This window comes from Anguilla rostrata, chromosome 19, assembly GCF_018555375.3.
Source record: "Anguilla rostrata isolate EN2019 chromosome 19, ASM1855537v3, whole genome shotgun sequence".
NCBI lineage: Eukaryota > Metazoa > Chordata > Actinopteri > Anguilliformes > Anguillidae > Anguilla > Anguilla rostrata.
The window spans coordinates 5,547,243-5,562,905 of record NC_057951.1 but is presented as its reverse complement, the minus strand read 5'-3'; the positions used below and the strand labels follow the sequence as shown (position 1 = coordinate 5,562,905).

At 42.3% G+C, this 15,663-nt stretch overlaps 2 long non-coding RNA genes across 4 annotated transcripts in view; one reads left to right on the top strand and one right to left on the bottom strand.

Moving 5' to 3' along the window:
* LOC135245461 (uncharacterized) overlaps positions 1–13,500 on the top strand; it is a 277,471-nt gene extending 263,971 nt beyond the window's left edge. For 2 of the 3 annotated variants that reach the window (XR_010327266.1, XR_010327265.1), the window contains 2 exons: positions 11,779–11,819; positions 12,417–13,500. This is a non-coding gene — a long non-coding RNA (uncharacterized LOC135245461). Of the gene's footprint in view, positions 1–8,164; positions 8,874–11,778; positions 11,820–12,416 lie in introns of those variants that run through there. The other variant, XR_010327267.1, reaches the window with a different exon arrangement.
* Position 13,501: 1 nt separating this feature from the next.
* On the bottom strand, positions 13,502–15,343 carry LOC135245462 (uncharacterized). The gene is made up of 2 exons (XR_010327268.1): positions 15,053–15,343; positions 13,502–14,328 (listed from the first exon to the last, which is right to left on the bottom strand). It is a non-coding gene; the product is annotated as an uncharacterized LOC135245462 (long non-coding RNA).
* Between the last annotated feature and the right edge of the window lie 320 nt (positions 15,344–15,663).

The window sequence follows — 15,663 nt, the reverse complement described above, 5'->3', positions numbered from 1 at the left end:
CCTGCTTGATACGGTGCGACTGCACGGCTCGCAAATGGCCTGCGCGCACCATCGATTATTTCTGCCTTGGTCTCATTGGGATACAGTTGAGTACAATCAATGATGTATTATGAAGCAAAAAGGACGGTGTGATGGCATGTATTGTAAATATATTTGCAGTGCTTCCGTATACAAAACATTTATTATTCAACGTATTACAGTATATTTGTCAATATATGGCAAAATATATTTGTTATATAAGGGCGAATGAACACTCTTTTCCATTCATCAAGAAAAGCAGCTTGTTTTCTGCGGAAATTTTAGAAGAAGACGTTTTCCTTTGAACGTAGATGACTGCTTATGTTTAAAGCACAAACACAGCACCAATTTGCGGCTTCCTGCTTGCAGAGCATCAGAGAAAGTTTTTTTCTTTTCTTTTTTTTTTTTTGCAGAGTTTGTACCCACTAGGAGTGCGGTCTACTTCACAGTAGTGTATAGTCTAAGAGTGTGGTAGCCTACTTTTAACTACTATGCTCTTGAGAATGACAAATAATTAAAAAAAAAACAGGTACATGGTTTGTTTGCTTAAATAGATTGCTGTTCTTGGAATGTTACCCCTTGACATTGAATACATTTTGTACAATTGTCTTTATTTGATCTGAATGGCTTTTTCGCACTTCACCTATTCTAAACAGCTCCTGGCTGCTTGCTCACTTGAAAATGAGGTTGGAATCCTTGAAGGTTGTCGAGATACAAGCACACATGGGTACACATACAAATGTAGCTAAGCTACGGCAATTTATCTTATATTTGTCAAGTAAACATAAATGATGATGTACAGTAGCCGTGCGTATGCAGGAGTGCCAACACTGCATTTTGTAAATTCAACGCTCTTCAAAACCATGCTTTTCCATTCCGGGGAGATTCGCCAGCGCTGCGCGTTCTGCTGCACAAATAGACGCGGCTAAAGTTTCGTTTGACTTGAGCGTGCCTGAGTAGGGAGTCGAGGCTCGGTCTTCAAGCTTCCGTGGCATTGTTGCTGTCTCCATGGCGACTGCTTGTCAGAGGGACATTTGATTACGGTGGGAGTGGTTCACGGGCCTGTGATGTCAGACACCCCCCCCACCCCCAACCGTATCTGGTTCCAAGCTAATTTGGTGTCAGCTATCAGATTTTAGAATGTCTGCTGAAAGCTGTTGAGGGCATTGAAATTTGTCAAACTTGTCAAATAAGCGTTGAAGGTGAGATGAATCAGCTCAAGTAACTAATTATTATCTGCTGGCCATATTGCTTCTGACTGAAGATTGCAATGTTTTATTTTTCAAAAAACTCTCTCAGTGTTGGCTGCTCGTGCACTTTTTATGTGAAAAGGGCTTAAAAGGGGTCTGCGACAGTCCACCAATTTCCCAGGATGCAATGTGTCCCAATGCTTTATTGGGATGGCAGGTATGCGTGAGATTACAAAACACAGGGCCAAGTGACTTGAAAGAATTGAGGAAATATGGGGTAGCATTGCTTTGGAATACATCTTATTTAATTTCGGTGAGGCAAGATAGCCTATATTGTTTGTAGTACTGTAACTGGGCGTCATTTTGATATCAATACTTTTAATGGCAGGCCTGGATTTTGGCAGTCTGAATGAATGAGTTATAGATGGGGTATGTCTTATATGTGTGAGTAACTTGGCATTTATGTATGTTGAAAACGTGTTTTTTATGAGATACGTACTTCACCATAGAGCATATGGTCCTTACTGAGTCCTGAGAGAGGTCCCAGTGGAAACCCAGCACTTTCCTCTCAAAGATCCAAACACCATTACCATTTACAATGTAGCCATCCGGACACTTATGTCCAAAGCAACCTCCAATAAATGGCAAGCAAACAGCGCTAAAGGTAGAGACAGACAAAGCCGCAATCAAATAAGGGGCATTGTCATGGTGTGTATTCCACAAGTCAAAACGAAAGAAGAATTTGTGTGTGATTTTTAAAAATAGAAGCAGTAATTGAGGTGCAGTCTGAAAAGGTGGGTTTTCTGAAAAAGTAATCTACGAATCCGGGCAAGGCGAGGGGTGGGGGTGGGGTGGGGTGGGGGGGTGGGGGGGGTCATTTCCGAATTTGAGCTCCAGATCGGAGGAGAGGCGGGGGCCGCGAGCGCATTCACTGCGGGTTACGGGTTCCTCTGAGATACACACGTTCGTCAGGGGTCCCCACGTGTGTTTGGACCCCCATATCTTAAATGATTCCGGGTCTCTTGACACAGATAATAAAGGTGCGTAGGTAAGGCAGGGGGAGAACTCGGGAACGAACGAGAAACTCAAAAGCCTGCGAACCGGACTTGTTTCTAGTCCCCCCCCCTGCTGGCCCAGCAACGCCACTCCCAGAAGCACCTCAAGTTTTCCAGGGGTCTCCAATCCACGTTTGGCTATTAATCAAGTGGACCCCAATTCTGCTGTAAGGCGTAAGGAAGATATTTGGCATGATGACAGCTGTGGCTACGTTCCTCGACTGTGTGTGAAGAAGTGAACAGACCCGCTGGCGCCGTTTGTTTTCATTTGCATGGAACGATGGCTTTTTCCTACGCAAATCAAAACAAACACTAGCATGCGGGCCCGCGTATGCCACAGAGCTGTCAATCAGTGGCAAACGGCATCGAGCCAAGCGCTAACGTTAGCATTTAAATTGGCACAGCGAGGCTCTGGTTCATGACGGTTCGACTGATGAAACTTTATCAGCAAAACACCTTTCATACAAGGGAACAAGTACCTCAAAGGTGGGATATAAAAAGACGTGTGCATAAACATGAGGGTAAATAAATACATCTTCGAAAGTCAAAGAGTGGCGAGAGTCGTTGACTGTGAAGCACGCTCTCATCAAGGCTGGGGGAAAACCCATTTGAATAGCAAAGCCAAATCGGGAGCCCTTATTTCGCGCCCTATCGCGGTGCGAGCCACCCGCGCGGATTTGCATGCGAAGCCGGAGTTCGACCGGACGACCCACGCGGTCCTTACTGACGCGAACGCAGTTGAACGGGGAGACGCAAATCGAATAGCGTGACAGAAGCCACGCTCTGCAATCGCCGTTTTAACTTCTGCCCCCGGGGCGATGTCCACACTGCCCCCGGGGTAAGGTCCTAGAACCGCATCTTTCCCCGAATCAACCCCCTCACTGACAGAGCACTGATCTTAGACCTTCTACAAATATATAAACTGTCCGTTTGCACGAGCCATTTTATTTACACAGTCATATTATTTCACTGGAACTTTGGATATCTACTACCATCTGTTAGTGACACTATCCAAAATTGGTCCTACATAAGAGCCCTATAACTGCTTCATAAGCCGACTTAGCACCTTTATAAGCACTACGTAAACATTCATAACTTCATAAGCCAGTAACCGCAAATAGGTGAATGGCGTGTTACGTCGTCACATACGCAGAAGCAGTGGCAGGGGGAGGGGTTGGTTGGGGGTGGGTTGTGTAAATTAGGATGACTCCAAGGGTCAAGACCTATTAGGGGTCCTCAAAAAATGGTTGGGGCCCAATGTGAGCTCCTTCCATCGGGCCCACAAACCCTGGCGGTATCCATGGAAACAACTGACATACCAAGTGACATGTGCCATACGTCTATTAGCAGATATTGGATTTCTATTCGGTCCACAGGGAAGAGTGCCTCCTACAGGCCTGGGAAACATATGCTAGCTATCCTGAGGTGCTGCATTGTTTAGCCTAGGAGGCATCACATTTTCACTGGGTTTCTACTGAGTCTGTCAGAGGCCACAAGCGTCAGCTCTACAGTTTGTGAGTGGTGGCAAAAAAAAAGTGATCATCTTTTCGAAAAGGAAACTGGTGGCTTTTTGCACTGAAGAGCCGGTAACACTGCAGCAGTGTGTTACAATATAGGAGCATAGGAACACTCTAGCGGTGGTTTGATGGTCCTAGGCCCTATTGTCTGGGAGCTATTGAACTTTGAAAGCGTTTGCCGGCTGCATTTTTTTCCAAATGGCAGCTTAAAGTCACAGTTGGAAATATTTGTGTAAAATCGCGCGGGGTGGTAATACCCGAAGCATAGGCTCTGCGTCTCGGGGCCGCTGTCTGTGAACACTCTAGCAGTGGTTTGATGGTCCTAGGCCCTATTGTCTGAGCGCTATTGAACTTTGAAAGCATTTGCCGGCTGCTCTGTATTTCTATACACATGTAAGAGGAAAAAGTTACCAGAATGTGAATTAGCTAGTCAAATTCACGCTTAGCGATGTTAAAATCTCCCTCAAGTCATAGACCGTAAAAAACTCTACTCAGGAGCACGAGCGCAATGGCGGGGAAAACATAACACCCAAGAAAAAGCGTAAAACGAAATTGTTCCCCCTTTACTGCAGTAACTACGATTTGACTAATCGTGACCTGATTTGTGTTTTTGAAAGCGCTTATGGGATATGTAGTTAACAAGACGCAAATGCTGAAGCGGATCAGACGTTGGACTTCATTTCCCGAGTAAACCCCTGTCGAAAAATGTGGCGCAAGTTTGAAACTTGCGAATGTTCTCCACAGCTACAGCGTTTGAGAAGAAGGTAAATTACAAAATTTGCAGCAATCCGACGTTAACAATGTAATAATGGCTTCCAACAAACTTGGACTTTATACTACATTATTCTTTGTAAAATAACCAGGCTGGCTACACTAGCACTTTGGATGAGAGCGGACTCGTTTGTACAGATCAGTGGTCTCCAACCCTGGTCCTGGAGAGCTACAGGGTCTGCTGGTTTTTGTTTTCACCTTAAAATCAGCACCTAATTGAGACCCAAGACACCAGGCGAGTTGAGTTAACTGTGTAATCAACTGCTCTAATTGATTCATGAAGTGCAGAGTCACTATGAAAACCAGCAGACCCTGTAGCTCTCCAGGACCAGGGTTAGAGACCACTGGTATAAATGTTCACGTTTGGCACTACACTGTCCAAATGTTCATCTTTTGCTCCCCTTTCCAATTCCTCCCTTCTGAATGTGAGGGTAGTGCTTACATACGACACCGTGCCTGGCCTTGGTCTTATCTGTGAAAAATAATTAAATTGTTTTTAACCTTTTCATTTGCCTTTTCAGCAAAGTCCACATGTAGGGTTTCAGGGTTGTTTCTCATTACATTTAGTTGTTTATTCTTGGCCTTTGCACTTCTCAGCTTGGGAGGGTATAGAATCTTCATAGCAGTCTGTTTGGTAGCTGTGGCAACAGCTCCAAAAAGGGTTACTTTTCACCAGTTCATTAACTGCCACTCTGCCTAGCCTTGGGTTAGCTTCTTAGCCACCTCTGTTAAAATATATTGAGCTATGCCAATGCTATCAGATTTATTATTGGTTTTTTGGTGTGAAATACTGTACCCAAATGTTCTAATTTATGACTAATTTATACAGTTTATACAGTTTGTTTTTCCAAAGGTTTACCTTATTTCCTTTAAATTTGACTTATATCTTAGTTTTGCTCCTACCTTTCTCCTAGTTTTGTGTTTTCCCTTGTTATATCCTTATTATTTCTCTGTCTTCTCTGTGTTCTATTCTTCTTTTTTATTTTTAGTTTTTTTAATCAATTGTGTGTATTTTGTTTCACCTGTAAATGCTACATTTGTTTGGTATTTTGAAGAGCTCATTACTTTAAGCAGGTTCTAACTCTCTCTCATATACACACCCAGAGTCTCCTCTTTCACACACACACACAGCCTTCCCTCTCTCTCACACACACACACACACACACACACGCATACAGAAACACAGTCTCTCCTCTCTCTCACACACACAGACACACAGCCTCTCCTCTCTCTCACACACACACACACACGCATACAGACACACAGTCTCTCCTCTCTCTCACACACACTCAGCAGCTCACAACAGCAGCTCAGCTGCGAAGCGGCAGTCCACCGGGGACAGACGATTTTTTACGCGCTGCGCGTTTCATCGCTCAGCGGTCCACTTTTGTGGAAGCTCACCAGAGTGCTGAACTGCGTAGCCCGTATAAATCGCCTGCTCTAGCAGGGCAGAAATTTGACAAACTGACTTGTTGGAAAGGTTTGCTTCCTATGACCGTGCCACGTTGAAAGTCACTGAGCTCTTCAGTACCACCCATTCTGCTGCCAATGTTTGTCTATGGAGATTGCTTGGCTGTATGCTTGATTTTATCTGTTAGCAATGTGTGTGGCTTAATAGCCAAGCCCACTCACAAGGGGTGTCCACATACTTTTGGCCATGTAGTGTATGTTGGAATCTGGGTGCGAATTATTAAAATGACAGTTTGAAGGGGCACCACCTTAGATCTGTTTGGGTTTGTAGTTTGTACACAGTCCCAGATTCACTGTCACCAGTTCTGCTAGCTCTCCTGTGCCTGGGGAGAGGAGGGGGGCCATGCAGCTCCCCTGTCCCTTTAGGAGGGAGGGGGGGGGGACAATTAGGATTTGTGTGAAATGTGACCTTTCTCAGGAAGGCGATTGGGAAACCCCAGAGGAAATTTTGGGGAAGAGCTGTCACTCAGCCCAGTCTGCTGCCGTGAAGTTTGGCCTTGGCGATGAAGAGGATGAAGATGATGACTGCCGCCTCCCTGAGAGGAGCTGGTGGGGGGGCTTAACAGACAAACAAAAAAAGGGGCTGCAACAGATTCAACATTACAAACACCAGCAGATAGTCGCATACACAGAGGCACAGTTTAGGACAGTGGTCTTCAACCCTGGTCCTGGAGAGCTGCAGGGTCTGCTGGTTTTTGTTTTCACCTTAAAATCAGCACCCAGCTGAGACCCAAGACACCAGGTGAGTTGAGTTAACTGTGTAATCAACTGCTCTAATTGATTCATGAAATGCAGAGTCACTATGATAACCAGCAGACCTTGCAGCTCTCCAGAACCAGGGTTGGAGACAACATAAGACCTAACATACACAATACATTGTTAAAATACCTTATTGTTGCTGAAAGTTTGTTTTTTCATTATTAACACCATTAAATCACTTTTTCCCCCCCCCACAGTACTCATCTCGGTAGTATTGTGGGCATCTGAGTTTGGTTTTGTTTGTTTTTGTTTCCACGCACCACATTTTGTGTAGATTAGTGTATTATTACAGCCAGTCTTACATAGTTCTACCTTTCTACATTCAAATGACTAAAACTCATTTGTGCTGTCATTGCTCGATAAGAAATACACAATAAGCACAGTTTTAGTTTCAGTAGATATTTATTATTCCTAGAAGGTTCATTGTGCGTAGCATTAAAAAACGTCATACATTTGACGACCATACTAAAAATAATCTTGGAACATAACGAGAGTGCAGTTACTTTCTTAATCTGACGTGCTCTGCTGTAATATCATTTTTTGTCCAGCAGAGGGGGCCTATCATTAACTACCGATTAACCGGTCGCTCCCTGCACTGATTCTATTGGTACACTACCCTGTAAACCACACCTTCCTGTAAACAAAGTTGGGCCCAGTTAAAACGAGCATTAAAAAAATAAAAGAAAACAAATTCAAAATCAAATCAAGATAATGGTGACACCTATGTATTGACATATATACAGTTTAATGTCACATACTATTACATTAACATTTTAACAGGCTCAGACCATCGGCACACAACTCCAAAAGCATTAAAATTGGTGTATCAATCCAGTAATGTTTTCTCAGATTCATACCTTTCCACAATTAAGATAATTAAAAAGCTGTTTACATAAGAACTTCCCTAGTTGGAGTATTGCCTTAATCGGGTTCAACTCTGATTTTAGTGTGCATTTATAGCCGAGATCTGCGTTTTTCTGCGCCTAAATGGTGATTAATGGCAGGTACGCGGATGAGAGGCTATTCTGTTGCGAGTGCGTTTTTTTGTTCACAAGAGGAAGCCAAATCTATTGACTTGTACCCTGCAATAATTCAGCCAGTGTATTCCTGCATGAGCTTTTCTGAAATACAAAAGACAAAGCAAAATACATTAATTTAGTTTCCTAAAATTGGGCGCAGCATTAAAATTGGTGTATCAATCCAGTAATGTTTTCTCAGATTCATACCTTTCCACAATTAAGATAATTCAAAAGCTGTTTACATAAGAACTTCCCTAGTTGGAGTATTGCCTTAATCGGGTTCAACTCTGATTTTAGTGTCCATGTATAGCCGAGATCTGCGTTTTTCTGCGCTTAAATTGTGATTAATGGCAGGTGAGCGGCTACTCTGTTGCGAGTGCGTTTTTTTTTCCACAAGAGAGAGCCAAATCTATTGACTTGTACCCTGCAATAATTCAGCCAGTGCATTCCTGCATGAGCTTTTCCTAGTCGTTTAATACAGATGCTCCGACTTAAACGTACATTTTTCCCATAGGGATTTAATTTTTTGAAAATAGGGTCTGTGGTTAACGTAAGTCTAGGAGAGGTCCACGTTTTATTCTACGAGATAAATTACAACCATTATTATCACCGTCGTGGATTTCTAAGCTGTTACGTGCTTTTAATAAGTAAGTTGCTATATTGAAACGAATTACTATTTAATTAATTTAATTAATACACACAAACGTTCTGCACAATTATTTGTTGTCATGAAAAATGGACCACTTGTATTGCTTTATTTTTCTATTAATTTATAAAATGAAGGCTTCCTGAAAATGAAATTAAACGAAAAAGATTCATACGTTTAATGATGAGGTAAACATTTTGCGGAATGCGCAATGTAGCTCCAGTCCATAAAATGTACAGAGAACCTAAGAAATGACCATTGTCCCCTTTATTCGATTGATTACGTTTTGACCAACCGTGACGCATTATTTGTATTTTTGAAAGCACTTATGGGATTTGTAGTCAATAAGTAGTTGTGATCGCTAAATCGGATCTGACGTTGGACTTCGAAAGGCCATGTGCTGCACAACAACAGTGCTCGACCGAAAGGTAAATACATGTTTTGTTGCAAACCAAAGTTAACTGTGTAACGGTTGCCAGCTAACTTGAACTTTACTTGGAAATACACTTCTCTTTGATGTCCAATGTTGTCCTTACATTGCATCAATAAATGAATAAGCTAGCGAGCTGTGTAGATAACATTAACTAGATAGCCAACCAGCTACTTAACGTAAGCGAACTAGTTTGTTGTAAGCAGCCATGCCACTCCACTCCTGTTAATGTGGCTAATGTTTAATGCTTCTGGTCACGTCGTGAAGTATGCAAGTCTTTTGAGAGAGTTTTTTTGTTTAAACCATTCTCGTTATAAGCCACTGTCAGTTTAGCTAACTAAACATGATGACAGGCATGTTTCTTTCTCTGGCTGTCCTTATTTATATAAATTGGATAGCAGGCATGTTTACAGTGATGTACTTCAGTTAGCAGCAATAGCTAGCTGGTTTCCTTGGCTGAATTGATTGGTCTGATATTTTTGTGACTACAGCTTACAGTTAATGTACGGATTTGGCTAAATGTTGCATCTGTCATGTGAGGCATTATTCCATCATTATGTTCCAGACTTTCCAGATTTCATACCGTCTTATTATTACTGTGGTCAAATATAAGTACTGTACGTATAGTGTATGTTGTACGTACAGTAGTGGTCACAACTGACAGCCCTGTTTCGTGCCTGGATGTAGATTGAATGGATGTGAAATTGTGCCGTTTGTAGATATAGAGACTTGTGGATTGTTACATGAAATATTGATATATTTTATGAACTTGGTCTGATTGTGAGTATATATTGTTGTTATTTTCATTCAATGTCCAGGCCACATACTGCTGCAGAAAGGGTACTGTTTTGTTTGATGAATATGGTTGCACACACACACACACACACACCCACAGACACACACAGTCTGTCCTCTCTCTTTCACACACACACACACACAGACAACTCTTCTCACTCTCCCTCTCAAACATGCACACTCAGACACACATGCGCACACACACATACACACAGAAGATTCTCCTCTGCCACATACACACAGACACAGACACATGTGCATTGCACACACACAAACACAGACACAGTCTCTCCTCTCTCTCACACGCACACGAATAACACAGACACACAGTCTCTCCTCTCTCTCACACGCACACGAATAACACAGACACACAGTCTCTTCTCTCTCTCTCCCACGCACACACACACATATATATGCAAACACACACACACAATCTCTCCTGTCTTTCTTTTTCTCTCTCTCTCACATAGACACGGTCTCTCTTTCTCTCATACACACACGCTGTCTCTCCTCTCTCTCTCTCTCACGCACACACACACACACACAGTCTCTCCTGTCTCTCTCACACACATGCACACAGACACATATATATGCTCACACACACACATATACAGAGTCTCTCTCTCTTTCTCTCATACACACACAGTCTCACCTCTCTCTCACACACAGACACTTATATATGCACACATACGCACACAGTCTCTCTTCTCACACACACAATCTCTCTCTCTCTCTCTCACACACACACACACATTTATATATACACACACAGACACACAATCTTTTCTCTCTCTCTCTTACACACGCACACACACACATGTATGCACTCACACACACACACACACAAATATATATGCACCAGCACACACACAGACACATACATGCACAGTCTCTCCTCTCTCTTTATTCCTTTCTCACACACAGTTTCTTCTTTCTCTCTCACGCACACGTACATGTACACACACACACTGTCTCTCTCTCATACACCCACATACACACACACAGTCTGTCCTGTCTCTCACACACTCACACACAGACACACACACACAAACAAACACCCACACACACTCAACTGTCCTCGGTGGCCTACCTGTTTCAAGGCTGAGCTGTTGTTGCTTCTATTTCCACTTCAACAATAACAGCACTTATAGTTCAGCAGGGCAGCTCTAGCAGGGCAGACATTTGACAAACTGACTTTTAAGGAAAGGTGGCATGACAGTGCCATGTTAAAAGTCACTGAGTTCTTCACTATGATCCATTCTACTGCCAATGTGCCTATGGGCCACCATCTTGTATCCGTGTGGGGGAACGTGTACAATAGATACAGTCGTAAGGGTGTTGTGGTTTGTACACAGTCCTGGATTCACTGTCACCAGTTCTGCTAGCTCTCCTGTGCCTGGGGAGAGGAGGGGGGCCATGCAGCTCCCCTGTCCCATTAGGAGGGGTGGGGGAGTCTCGTATTCTACACATGACTTTGGGCTTTAAAATTTTTAATAGTCTTTGTTTTCATTCCTATCCAGCATTACTGGTTTTTTTTTTTTTTGGGGTAGTCTCTTGGTGGTGGTGGGGGCTTCTACAGGTGGCCATTTGGACAATTAGAATGTAGCGTGAAATGTGAGCTTTTCTCAGGAAGGCAGTTGGGGAGAAACATTTGGGGAGAGCTGCTTAATAGAGTCCTGGAAGCCATAGACATTTCTGTGTGAAATGATCTGCTCGTGTTCTTTATCAGAACAGATACTGACACCGAGCAAGTGTGTCTGTTTTATGTTGTGTTCAGTCATAGTCAGTAGAACTTAAATTCACCCCCCAGGGAAAATTGTGGGTAACAGAAAAAATCTGCATGTATTTGTCAGCCTTTAAAAAATAGACTTTCATGTTTTGGTGGGGTTCTAATACTTGCTCTGCTGTAAGTCCATTTTTTGTCCAGCAGAGGGAGACAGATCATTCACCTGTAGCACCCTGAACTAATTCCACCAATGCAGTCTTTCCAACCATCTTTTAACAAAGATTGTTAATGCCTCTGTTTTCATTTACATAATGTATGTTCATATGTAACATATTTTGATTATATTTTATTTTAAACATTCTCCCTCTTTTTTTCTCTCCAGCTTGTCTGCAGAAGCAGGAAGTCCCCAGATGGAGGCGCTGTGTAAGCATGAGTTTGGTTTTGTTTGTTTTTGTTTCTATTTCTGTGCACCAGATTTGGTGTATATTAGTGCATTACTACTGCCAGTCTTACATACTGCTACCTTTCTGCAATCAAATGAGTTCATTTGATTGCGTAGTAGTATGGGGGACTGTCAGTAGTAATGCACTAACGGAGAGTGGGGCCCCTGTCAAAAATTTTTTTTTTTTTACCTTCCAAAAATTTTGAATTTGCAAAAAAATATTATAACCCCCATGTTGTATTCTGGGAAATTCCGGGGGGCCAGATTGCCTGCCCGTCCACTCACACCACACACACACCTCCCCCACCCTTGGGGACCACCGACGTTGCTCAGGTGCGGTCTCGGGGACTCGAACCATCAACCTCTACCTCCTGAGGATCGGTTCAGCCCCCTACGCCACATACTCCTTCGCATTTATCGCTCATTTTTTTGTGCACTTACACAGCACAACGGACAAAAGCTGCGCAAACTGAAAAGGGGAAAGCAGGGATTGAACCGCTGACCTTGGTAGTGGAAAACGAGAACCATTCCTCTGCACCACTGTAACTTTTTTGACTTTTTTTGTGTTTTTCCTGCAGTGACATGAAGACAGTGAGACCTCAGAAGTAGAAACTGAAGGGACGAACGGGGATTCGAACCCTGAAGCTCAGCGTTCCAAGCTTTGGACAATACCTTTACGCCACCATCATGTTAGCGGTTGCGCGGCTGCAGAAATGGCCTGATGATGAGACAATCCAAGTATAAGCGAAACAAAGACGAAGGGGGGTTCGAACCCCCAACCTCTGCGTCCGTAGGCAAAGACAATACCGTTGCGCCACCTTCTCTTATGTGAATCGGCCGGCTCTTCTGTGGGTAGAAGAAGATGACACAACAGAAATATTTACAAAAAAATCTCAGAAATTTTGCCTTCATCTACTAACTTCGGACCTGAAGGTGATGAACCTTGTTACCTATGTCTTACAGCTGGTTCTTAGAGCCACAGCAGAGAGGTGAAGAGCCAGAGAGACAGAGCAGAGGGGAGATTGAACTTACTATCTTGGGATTCGTGGAACAGGGTACTCTTGCACCAGGAAGCCCTTCAAGAGTTCCTGGGTGTTCATTAGTGAACTTATTCGCAGACCGATAAGAATTAAACAGGAAGAGCTCAGCTTTGAATAGCAGAGATCCAGATTAGGTGCTCTCCTAAAATGAACTCTACGAAACTGTGGAAAAATATAAACTGACACCCTAATATATTTTGGCTTATTTAAATAAAGCTTTTGATTCATTGGACTTCCCTTGAATTTGCGATTTATGATTAGAACAGGTGACTGACAAGTCCCATTCAAACAGATGACCTAATTAAATGTGTAATGGTGTTGCATCTTATAGGTGTGCCTGAAAGTGATTAGTTGGTTACATTTTTTATGCCTTTAAATTTTTCATCCTTGTGAAAGAAAACATTCAATCTAGCCAGTAATGTACTATGGAGAACAGTCATTCTGTTTTTATAAAGTGCAGTGGATATGTATTGGGGGACAGGGCTTGTAAATGCATTTTATTTTCTTTTTAATAATGAAATAAAATTAATTGTGTTTTGTAATTTTATTCTGCAATTACATTTCATTCTTGAAAGTTGTGCTGCCATTGCTGAATAAAAATAATGCACAATAAGAACAGTGAGTTTCGGTTTCAGTAGATCTTTATTATCCCCAGAGGGCACCTTGTGAGCAGCATTAAAATCCACATACATTTTGATAACCATACAAAAAATAGACTTGTACATTGCAACATTTTTTAAATTGGACTTCCTCTGCTGTAATGCCGTTTTCTGTCCAGCAGAGGGAGGCAAACTCCTGACATTACATTGTATTACATATATTCAGCAGACATTTTTATCCAGTGATGTACAATAAGTGCATACCAAAGGTCATTGGAACAACTACAAAACACAGGTCCAATAAGGTACAGTACTCATTTTGTAACAGTTATTCATAGCCATGAACACATTAAGTTCAGTACACACATTAAACATTACTCTAACCTAACCTATGCTAAGTAAAACTAGGAGGCATGACAAGCTACAACATCAAGATAATGATACAAAGTACAGTATAAGTGCTGGATGGAGGTACATGTAACATGAAATTGGCACAGGAGGTACATGTGTAGCATGAAAGAGGGGGATTTAAGTGATAAAAATGATCCCAGATTCATTCGAATGGCAGGGGTGCAAGTGGCCCTGTTGCCACAGAGCGGAGTGGTCGAGCTGGCGTGTAGGATTGAATCATGTCCTGTAAGTAGCCGGGGGCCGTCCTGTTGGCTGCAGGGTAGGTGAGGGTCAGACTTTGAACCTGGTCCTGGCAGTGACCGGTAGCCAGTGGAGTGAACTCAGCAGAGGAGTGACTTGGGATAACTTGGGAAGGTTGAAGGCGAGTCGGGGAGCAGCATTCTGAATCGGGACATATGAAGCGCCCAGCACCGATTCCTCCGAAGCACTCCCCTCAGCTCCTTTAAAAAAAGAAGGGACCAGTTAAAAGCATTTAAATTGATAATCAAACCAATATATGTAAAGTGAGATGCATGTATACTGTATTTTGGTACAATCTATGTATTAGGCTATGTATAGTTTTGTTTTTAGTCACACACTAAACAGAGGTAAACCAGTAGAATGTGTGTGTTTTTACTACCATGGAGAAGTGAAGACCGTAAACTTAATCCTTAACATGCATGTGATTTACAGCAATGTGCATGCAAACACCACGAAAATTGGGAGCAATCAGTTTTTAGCAATAATCCGATTAAGTATCTGCATGGTTCACAACAACACGATTTCTCTAATACCTGGGTTTTACATGGATTCTTTTAATAATCATGTAAGGCCAATTAGTTGTGTCCAAAAATAATTACTTCACATCGCTCTGCGTTTTGCTTCCGCTTCTTCTTCGCTTTGTTTGATACTGGTTTGTTAAACTTCCACACGCATTACTGCCCTCTGCTTGTCGTTAAAAAAAACACAACTGATCCTCAGATGTATCCGTGCAAGTCTGGTTGCATACAAACAAATCCAAAGCTTTCCTTTCAAATAGTTACCGCTTATTCTTATCTGAACCAAGAAACGTTTCAAAAGAAACTCATAATTCTGAAATAAAGTTGAATACCATCTTACTTTCCTGTATTTTACATTATAATAACATGTTGAATCGTCGCAGGCATGCCACACGCTCATACCCACCTGAGTGTTTCCCTACCATCTTTAAACATCGATTAAAACCACAGTGCCTCAGACTAAATCATGCTGGTTTAACTGTACTTGATCCTTTTCCCCTGCATAAAGATATACAAACAACATCCAGGTCACTGCGTCTGGTGAACTTCCGCATATGCAGTTTTAAAATGTCAAAATTTAAAGCCGACTTTCCTACGTTCATGTGCACACACAAATCGAAAATTTACGCAAACATATCGGAGTTAATGTAATGTTTTCTCAGATTCTTACCATACCCGATTAAGGTAACAAACAGGCGTTTACATCAAACCTTCCATAGCCGGATTATGGCCTCAATCTTATTAAAACCGAATTGTGCCTAAACGTAGCCGAGAGCTGTGTTTTCCTGTGCTTTAATTGTGATTGATGACAGGTGCGCGGACAGCCGCCTGTTGCAGGTGCGTTTTATGTCCACAAGAGGGAGCCACCTTACCTATTCGTTTATACAGTTAAAGCCAGCCATCGTTAATAAAATAATTAATGAAATGTCATACAACGCTGTACTAAATAATAATAAATAATTACAACATTTTGGTCATTTTGACAAAAGAATCTGCGCTGATGCACTCCCATTCTAA